Here is a 10,563-nt window from a genome sequence, read left to right as displayed (position 1 = left end):
GTCGATTTGCTCGGGCGGGCCCAGTAACGTCTCCATTGGAGACTTGGTTGTTACTGTGTCTGGCATATCGAATACTCTCGGTAGCTTGCCGGGCTCTCCGAGAGGGGCGGAGGAATCGAACTCGGGTCGGCCATGTTGGCCGCGTGTAAGGCGAACGCCCTACCCGCTGTGCTATCGCTCCAGCGGTAGGGCGTTTGCCTTGCACGCAGCCAACACGGTCGACCGGAGTTCGATTCCTCCACCCCTCTCAGAGAGCCCGGCAAGCTACCGAGAGTATCTCGCTCGCATGGTAAAAGATAGTATGGTAAAAACCATATTTTTCTTTCTGGGACATTAAATTTCTAAATCTATTTATTCATACTGCTTTGAAATACATTCCTTGATTAGGAATCATTGTCTGCCATAGGAGTGAGGAAGGACAACACTCAAAGTAATAAGAAGAGAAAATATGGAAAAATTAACTCCTACTAAGTTTAACACATTTACTAAAATTGAAATGATAAAATGATAAGCATGGTCCTTGCACAGAGATGATATGCAAACTTGTAAAGCATTCCATATTTTTGTTGCAAGAAGAATGACCAGGTCTACTTTAAGCTAAGAAAATCCCCACAAGTACAAAAATTCTACATAAAGAGAGCACAAGTCCCCATCACAACAATCTCTCTCAATGTCAATGGACTAAATGTGCCAATTCAGAGGCACAGAATAGGAAGATGAATTAGAAAACTGAAACCAACGTTCTGCTGCCTGCAAGAAACACGTCTGAACAATCAAAGCACCCATGGGCTAAAATAAAAGAGTGGGAAACAAGTTTTCAAGAAAATATGACCTCCACAAAGCTGGAGTGGCCATACTAGTATCAGACCACATGGACTTCAGGCTAAAGGTTATCAGAGACAGTGAAGGTCATTTCTTAATGATCATGGGATATGTACATCAGAAAGAACTCACCCTCCTCAATGTATATGATCCTAATGACAGACCAGCAAAATACTTAAAAACAACTTCTAATTGACTTATAGAAAATCATTGATAGCAACACAATACTAGAAGGAGATTTCAACACTTCTTTGTTACTTCTCGATAGATCAAACAGACTGAATCTCAGCAAGGAAATATTTTCTTTAAGGGAAGTAATGAACAACCGATGGCTTAGGGAAGAAATCAAAGAGGAAATAAAAAGTTTCCAGAAACAAATGAGAATGAGGACACGAGCTACCAGAACTGGTGGGACACAGCAAAAGCAGTGTTAAGAGGAAAGATTATAGATCTGCCAGAATTCATCAGGAAGAAAGAAAGGGCCTAGATGAATAAATTAGAGCTCAAGATTTTGGAAAATGACCAAGAAAAGTAGTCCAAACTAGGCTGGAGGAAGGAAATAATAAAACTTGTACCAGACATCAATGAGCTAGAATCCCAAAATACAATCCAAAAAACCAATAAAAGCAAAAGCTGGTTCTTTGAGAAAATAAATAAGATCAATAAACCATGAGAAGCCTCTCAATGAAACAAAGAGATAGAATTCTAATAAATTGAATCAGAAATGCAAAGGGGAGTATCCTAATAGAAAGTACAGAAATCCATAGGATCATCAGAGATTATTTTGAGAATCTTTGCAGCACGAAATGAGAGAATCTTGAAAAAAATTGATAAATTATTGGATTCCAATTACCTCCCAAGGCTGAACGAAGAAGATTTGGAATACTTGAACCTATCACTAACAAGGAAATTGAAATGATGGTCAAAAGTATACCTGCAAACAGAATCCATGGGAATTCTGGGAAAACTAGACAGCAATATGCAAAAAAAATGAACTCAGACCTCTTTATAGTGCCAGGCACAAACTCAGAATAAAATGTCTTAAAGACCTCACTATCATACCTGAATTCTTAAGATATATGGAGAAAAATGTGGGAAGATCCCTTCATGACATTAAAGCTAAGGGAAACTTCTAGAATGAAACACCACTGACCAAGGAAGAGGAAGTGAAGATAAACAAATGAGACTACATTAAACTAAGAAGTTTCTGCAACTCAGAAAAAATGGTGACCATGATCGAAAGACAGTCCACATACTGGGGAAAAATTATTTATGCAATACCCATACAATTAACCTCAAAATTCTGACGCCTGTATCATTAAGAACACTAAATAGTTCCCGTGAATTTTATTCTTCTTCACATATATTTATTCTAAAATATTTTAGATTTACTTTTAAACCACAGGTAAAAAGGTAAAATTATAAGTTTTTTTTTAAAAAACAAAAAATAACCCCTATACATAGCCAGGTGCGACCCAAAAAACAAAAAAGCAAGCAAGGAAGCAAGCAAGCAAGCAAGCAAGAAAAAAATTAAAAATTAAAAAATAATGCCGTTTGCAATGCTAAGGATCAATCCCAGATCATCATTCTTTGCGTTTTTGGGTCACACGTGGCGATGCACATTGGTTACTCCTGGCTCTACACTCAGGAATTACTCCTCACAGTGCTTGGGGGGACCATACAGGATGCTGGGAATCTAACCTGGGTATGCCGTGTGCAAGGCAAATGCCCTACCTGCTGTAATATAGCTCCAGCTCCCCCCCTCCCCATAATTCATCATCTTGAGTGCCTCAGATTTTTACCTTCCATTTGGAAACTTCATCTTTACATTGACACAGTAAATTGAAACCACAGAACAATTGAATGGCATGTTATAATGGTAGCACCCATGAGCAAACATTGATAACCCATAAGTTGGCATGAATGAATTCTGTCTCAGAGGCTTCACTTCTGAGGATACCTGTCACTACCTCCTTTCTGTTACGTATCCCAGGATTAGAATCTACATCAGGCCATCAGTAGAAATTGTCCACCCGAAAACTAGCCTTCCACTGGGATCAGAATCCTTGATCCATTTAACTTGAAATTTTTCATTCATGACTTGTTGACCTTGTTTCAGTTGGAGGCATCCAGAGCATAAACTCAGCTTTCCTGTTGTTTCCACAGGAAACCCAAATACCTAAGAATGTTATCATTTCTGACGCCACTGTTACAGATTTTTTGGAATCCCACGGTAAGATACTATCACTAATGTTATAATATTACTGTTCTCTATAGTCCGGTCTCCCCAAAGAACTCTCTACCCTCCTCACTCCAAGTGCAGACTCCAGTGTATCCCCTAAAGTGCACAAGTTAAGTTCATACCAATCCAAGTTCTTATTCCTAAACTACCAAAGTGGGCTTGTTCCTCAAACTTGTGTTCTCCCTTGAAGAAATACCGTGCTTCCTTTCTCTATGTCTCTCTTTGCTTGTTTTGTTAAATGACTGTTCTCGCTTGAACATACATTCCATTCCACCCTACAACTGTTTCACAAGTTTCTAAGGGTTTTTCAATAAAATATATTTTGTTTCACTAAACTAAAATTTTAAAACCCCAGTGCATTGTTAAAACCAATATTTGTATCTTTTAAACCACAAATTTTAAAAATGAAAGGTGGTAAAGCAATGGAATACTACTCAGTTGTATGAAGTGAAATATTCTTATTATTTGTATATAAAATGTATAACATGAGGAAATTATGTTTATTGACAAAAACCAGGCAGAGAAAGATAGGCATCCTACAAATTCAGGCATATGTGGAATATGGAGAAAACAAATTAAAAGAATAAAATGAGACAGACAAACCTCTAAACATTATTTATATTTTATGATATATAATTCAATTAACAATGGTTTCTCATACACATAATTCCAACATGACACTCCTCATTCACTCAAAGAACAAACCCTCCCTCTCACCCAATCCCCCAGAATCCCTCCCTCCTAATCACCTGACCCAATTGTGTGGATCAGTTCTCCCCTTACATTGCTCTTGAACTTTTGTTGCTACCTTGCTGTGTGTCTTTACATCCCACATATGAGAAAAATCTCTCTGTATCTATTCCTTTCCTTAAGGCTAACTTTACATGCATGATATCCTCTAGTTTCATCCAATGTTGAAAATTACATAATTTTGATCTTTTCAAAGCAATAAAAACAAACTTTAGAACTATGAGACTATTTAGTTACCAGATCGAAAAGTATAATCAAAGTGGAAAAACTGAACAATGGTGAATGACAGAGTAGGCCTTTCAGTAGTGAGTGTAATATGATACATGCAAGTTGATTCTTCATAATCCTAAAATTTATGAAATTCTATAATGTAATTCTATAAGGTAATTTTACATAATCAAAAAAGTATTTAAATAATTTACATTTATCTATGATTATGACGTATCTTTTGTGTCAAACTATCAGAAATAAAAATAATGTGAGATAGAGATATGGTGTATCACTATACTTTTAAACAAGAGAAGCGCTAAAAATTTCTGTGTCTTGATGAACTCTCATATAAATTGACTCCAAAATCAAATTAATATACTCAAGGAAAAATAAAAGTCAACCAATTTAATCTTTTGCCTTCACTCAGGTTCCCATCTGCTGATCTCTGGCAGATGAAACAATTTTTATTTTATTTTATTTTTTTTAAATTTTTATTACAGAAACACCATGATGTACAGTTGTACATTTACAAATTTTTGTGCTTGGGTTTTGATTATACAATGATCAAGTGCCCATTCCTCCGCCAGTGCCCATTTTCCACCACCATGTATTCCAGTATCCCTCCCACACCAATCCCCCCCATCCCACCCTGCCTCTGTGGCAGGGCATTCCCTTTTGTTCTCTCTCTCCTTTTGGGTGTTGTGGTCTGCAAAAGAGGCATTAAATTGTAATTATGTTCAGTCCATAGTCAGAATTTTTATTTTCAAAGGATTTCTTGGCAGAGGTTTGGCATTCTTTGCTAGCAACCAACTCATTTACTTCTGCATTTTTTTTTCTAGAAATATATACTTATACTAAGACTGATTAGTCATGGGATCAAATTGACAAATGTCCCTGTTTTTACTTCAGTTCTGTTTCCTCATTATCACAAATTATTAGCAGTGGATAGAAAATAACTAACCCAAAATTCGTGGGGGAAATGGAAATGTTTATGCTTTCCATAATTTGGAAAATCCCTGTCACTAGTATAGTGATATACATCTAAATTTGTAAACAATATGATTAAGAAGAGGTAAACCATGACTGCCACTTCAAGGAAGAACGGGCCTTCAGCAAATATCCTTGATTTCAGAAGGATGGCTCTGGCTTGGATTGGGGGCAAACATGAGAGTGTGAGCTACCGACAGTTAACACATGCTCATAGGCTATGTGGTGACACTGCTGAGAAATGTGGAGAGCCCTGATTAGGTAGGGTCATGGGGGAGAATGGAATGATGACAAGAAAACAGAGCAACAGGACAAGATCATAGATTCCTTTGTATAAAAGTTTTCATCTCTAATGTATTAATCTGTGAAAAAGAGAAACAACTTCTTATCATTCTTCCTGGCAATATATTATCCTTACATAGTGCTTCAGGAAAAAAACGCTTCCCTTGTTAGTTATTATAGCCTGAATATCTGTGAGGTCTTTGAACTCTTTCTATGTATACAGTGCTGATGACTGAAACTAATCTCACTATTTAAGTATCTAAACTGCAATGTTCTCACCATTTAACTCTCTAAACTCTGATGGCTCCAAATCTTCTAAGATCAGCTTTCATCTCTTCCATGATATTCAGGCTTCTCTTCCCAACTGTCAACTCTTCCTTTCTTTCTCCCTCTCTCTACCAACTATGGTCTCGCTGCCAAAATTTGCCAAGACAAGCCTCCTTGAAATATAGACATAAGTTGACTTCTCCTTTTTTTTTAAATTTAGGCAATTTTGATTTTCAAAGTCATTTTTATTGGAGATTTGTCATACAATATTCCAATTCTAATCACACAACCAGTGTCTGCATCCCTCCACCAACAAATTACCCATTTCTCCCTGCATTCCCACTGATTTCCTTGACAAACACATTTTGAATTTTTACTACTGTAATTTGGATTCCATACTTACAGTAGTGTTGGCATTGGTGGTTAAGACATACACCTCAACTTTTTCATGCTGGCCTTCCTGGATCAATGCCCACTGACACCATGTAGGGGAAATATATGAGAACAAATCATTAAGCTCCAAATTTTTCAAATAATCTTTAAACAATTCTGATCGAAAGGAAAATAGTGAGAACTGGAGGAGACAACCCCTTGTCAGCCTGCAAAGTCTTTTCATTTTTCCACATTACAAAAGAAAAAATCAGTGAAGGAGGTCTGTCATTAGGCAAGTTAGGTGACCCTGCTGAGGTGTGGTCAACAGGGTGTTTTGTGCTCTTCTCTCCTTCCACCAGAAGTCCCAACCCTATGATTTTTGTCTCTTCAGTCCGCATAAAATGAAAAAGTTTTACCACACAGACATCCATGCAATGAGCCCAGCCAAGGTGATAAAAATAAATTTCAGCAAATTCATAGGTTAGTCATGGTAGTAGAATCTAAATATCATGTTTTTGTATTGAATCTGCAGGAGACACATATTACAAACCTTTTCATGACTCAGTTTCAATCATAGGATATTTTAACACCTAACCTCTACTAGTATACAGTTCCATTGCTAATGTCCCCAGTTTCTCTCCCACGACTCCCTGTCCCAACCCCAAACCCCACCTGACAGCCTGCTGTCTCTACACTATTGCAGGCACCTCTCTCTCTCTCTCCCTCTCTCTCTCTCTCTCACACACACACACACACACACATCCTTTGGCTATTATGGATTGTAATAGAGAGAGGGAGAGATTCTCACGTTTATTCCTTTACCTACTTTCAGGACTCAGTTCTCACCCAGAGTAATCACTTCCAACTATCATTGTCATAGCGGTCCCTTCTTTATTCCAAATGCTCGCCTTCAGCACTTGTGGCAAGCGTCAAACCATTGACTAATTCTCCTGGCCTGTGTTTCTGCTATTCTTGGGTATTAGTCTCATATTCTGGTTTTTTATATCCAAAAAATGGGGTAGTCCAATCAGTATACCCCTTTCCTTCTGACTGATTTTATTGAGCATGATATTCTTCCCTGTGCATCCATTTATAAGCAAATTTCATGATGTCAGTTTCCTGCCAACTGCGTAGTATTCAATTGTGTAGGTATACCATAGTTTCTTCTGGCTATTGTGAGTAGTACTGCAGATGGTATTTCTGTTATAAATATCATGTTTAATGTAGCTTACATAGGAAAACACTTCCCAGGTTCCAAACATACAGAATCCACTCACTAACAGAACTTTTTTTTATTCTTTTAAGAAATATAATTTATTATGATGCTTTCTAAAAAACGGAAGCTATTAACAAAAACTCAGAGAAAGCATATTCTATAAATGCCAAAAATAATAACCTTAAGAAAGGACAACAGCTACGTGTTCTTCCTCCTCAAAAATCCATGTGTTTCTTGATATATTGTCAATATCTTTCTATAGCCTTAAAATTCTTCAACTTAATTTCTAAACACTATTTAAAGTTATATTAATATAATAGGTGTAGTCAGCTTTATAGAATATTTATTTGATTCTTTCATATTTTACATAAACAACGTTTGAATTAACCATAGCACAGTAGCACTGTCCTCCCATTGTTCCCTGATTTGCTCGAGCAGGCACCAGAAACGTCCCTATGGTGAGACTTGTTGTTACTGTTCTTGGCATGTTGAATACTTCACAGGTAGCTTGCCAGGCTTTGCCATGAGGGAGGGTTACTCTCAGTAGCTTGCCGGGCTCTCTGAGAGGAGGAGAGCAATCGAACCCAGGTTGGCCACGTGTAAGGCAAACGTCTTACCCACTGTGCTATGGCTCCAGCCCATATATATATTTATACATATATATGTGTATTTACACACACATACATATCTATATATTCCTCTTACACGGCTCTTAAGCTCCAACTCATATTTCTTCCTCCTCCAATTATTTACTACTTCTCTCCCCATACTTGGGGCTCAACTAATTTTCTGAATCCCCTCAGATGCATTTCTGAGGCCATGATAAAGGAATGCATAACACATACATGCAAGGAAGGCACAAAGCATATGTAGATAAATTTCATATGAACATATAATTGTGATGACAAGTTTACAAACTGTATTCCCTTCAGAAGAGTACAGAGTTCCTGATCTCCATGCACTGTCAAATATCCAGCTACTGTCCACAACTAACTAACAACACTCCCCTACCCATTTCAGTCATTTACTTCCCCTCCTATAAGGACGATTTTGATGTCAGAGTGCAAAGGTTTGATTTTTCTTTTGTTTATTGGTCAATTTAATTTTTTTCTTTATATTCCAGAAACAAATCAAATATTTTTTAAAAAAAATAAAGGACAGGAGGTGATATCAGGCAACAAATGAAATAGTTGATGTGGTTGAGAATCAGCAAGAGTCTTCCACGTCAGTGTGAGGAATGGAACATCCAGTTGTCCTTCCCAGCATATTTCCAAAGGGCTGTCTTGGAGCAGGGTACATGGTGGGAAGAACCGTAGGATGGTAGTAGTGCTTGAACATATAGGGGCCTATGTTCTTCTTTGAAAATGTAATGGTATTGACCTCCATTGCAAACCACAACACCCTAAAACAAAGAAAAAGCAAAAGTGAATGCCCTGAGTTGGGGCAAAGTGGGGGAGATGGGGTGTGGGAGGGTCACTGGGTTCCTTGGTGGTGGAGAATGGGCACTGGTGGAGAGATGGGTACTCGATTCTTGTAAAACTGAAACCCAAGTACAAAGGTATGTAAGTCTACAACTGTACCTCATGGTGTTTCACTAATAAAAGTAAATAAACAAAAACTAAAAAATTAAAAGTGCTATCGGCTGGTATAAGAAAAAAATAAAATGGTGCTGACTAGATTAAATCAAGCTCATTTTTAGCTATAGGATGCTATGATTCAGCTTTGATTCACTGATTGATACTTTGAAATGTCCCAGTTCATCCTCATTCAGAGAAGTCATTTATTTCTTCGAGTATTGATTTGTACAGGGAATTTCTCAGAAAATTCTTTATATAATGTATATTGAGGGACTCAATGATAATGTTCTTATTTCCATTTTCAAAGAATACAAAAATACACTTTTAATAAGATTTTCTTGGTTCTCTATATAAAAGATAAATGACAACAATTAAGTTTAACTCAATATTTTCTAAAGCGCATTACATTAGTACTTGAAAAGTAATTTTAAAAGATTCTGGGAGAGGGGAGGAGGAAAATTCATGGATCTATAAGGATTAGTACATGTCTTTGGGTGTTTGGGGCATGGGAGTGTGTAGAAAAGTTGAGATCACACTCAGCTATGTGATCTAATTTCTATATATCTATTCTCTAGATACCAGCGATATATTCACACAGGTGTATTCATATGACTATCATGTACACTAACCCTGTATCATGTACATTCACCTAATCCCGAAGGCTTCACCGACATGGCAGCACTGAGAAGGATGAGAAAGGAGAGGCCGACAAAATCTCAAGGCCGAACTAGGCTGCCACAACGTGGAAGACAAAAATGATTGTCTGTACTTTCAATGCACGTACTCTAGCATCAGATGCATCCATCGAGGACCTAATGGTACAAGCGCAAATGATCAAGTACGACATCATTGGTCTGACCGAGACAAGAAGGCACGAATCTCACCATTCCGTATTCGACACTGGAGAAGAATTGTTCCTCGGAATTTGTGATAAAAGAGGTGTTGGAGGCGTCGGTGTCCTTGTCAACACAAACTTGGCCAAGAGCATTGATTCATTTGAATGCCTAGCAACCCGAATCGGACGTTGACATTTGAATAGATGTGGCTCACTGCCTGCAGTTTCTATCTTCGTTGTCTACGCACCAATATCTCATTATGATGAAAGAGAAACCGAGAAGTTCTACATGGAACTAGAGAAGTTCTATAAAGAAGACCACACCTTCTACAAGATCATTGTGCGTGATTTTAATGCCAAGATAGGACCAAGAAGATCAGCTGAAGAACTTCACATCGGGACCCATGGCCTAGAATGGAATGAACAGTGTGAGAGACTGTCTGAGTTCATCATGTCGACCAAGACCATTCATGGTAACTCACAGTTCCAGAGGGCAGAATCTAAACATGGACATGGGAGTCTCCCGGTGGACGATTCCACAACGAAATAGACCACATCATATTCAATCAACGGTTTTGCCTGACTGATGTCGCTGTTGTCCCAAAATTTCGAACGGGATCGGACCACCGTCTCCTTCGTGCAAAATTCTACTTCACAGAGTGGGGAGAAAGGGCTGTAAAGTTCAAAAAGAGATCTCCCAGAATGACCACACACTGGGAACTCTTTGGTACTATTGCAACAACATGGGAAGATGCCATTGTTGACAACATTGACGAGGAATATGATCGACTGGTTCAGCACCTCCATGAATGTGCGAGGAACGCCAAGAGAGAGATAGCCACAAAAAATCGCCTATCTTCGAAAACTCTTGAGCTAATTCGTCAGCGTGGTTTGGCGCATGCCTCAGGCAACCGCAAGCTAATGTCCGAGCTTGCAAAGCATTGCAGAGATGCGATCAAGGAAGAACGCAAAGAGAGAAGATCAGAAGTACTGGAAGATGTGG

At 38.2% G+C, this 10,563-nt stretch overlaps 1 pseudogene; it reads left to right on the top strand.

Moving 5' to 3' along the window:
• The first annotated feature begins 471 nt into the window (after positions 1-471).
• On the top strand, positions 472-565 carry LOC130025856 (uncharacterized; annotated as a pseudogene).
• Positions 566-10,563: the final 9,998 nt, after the last annotated feature.

Source organism: Sorex fumeus, unplaced genomic scaffold (genome assembly GCF_029834395.1).
Source record: "Sorex fumeus unplaced genomic scaffold, SorFum_2.1 ptg000032l, whole genome shotgun sequence".
In the NCBI taxonomy this organism is placed as follows: domain Eukaryota; kingdom Metazoa; phylum Chordata; class Mammalia; order Eulipotyphla; family Soricidae; genus Sorex; species Sorex fumeus.
Note: the sequence above shows the minus strand (reverse complement) of the source record. Positions and strands in the feature narration are given on the sequence as shown.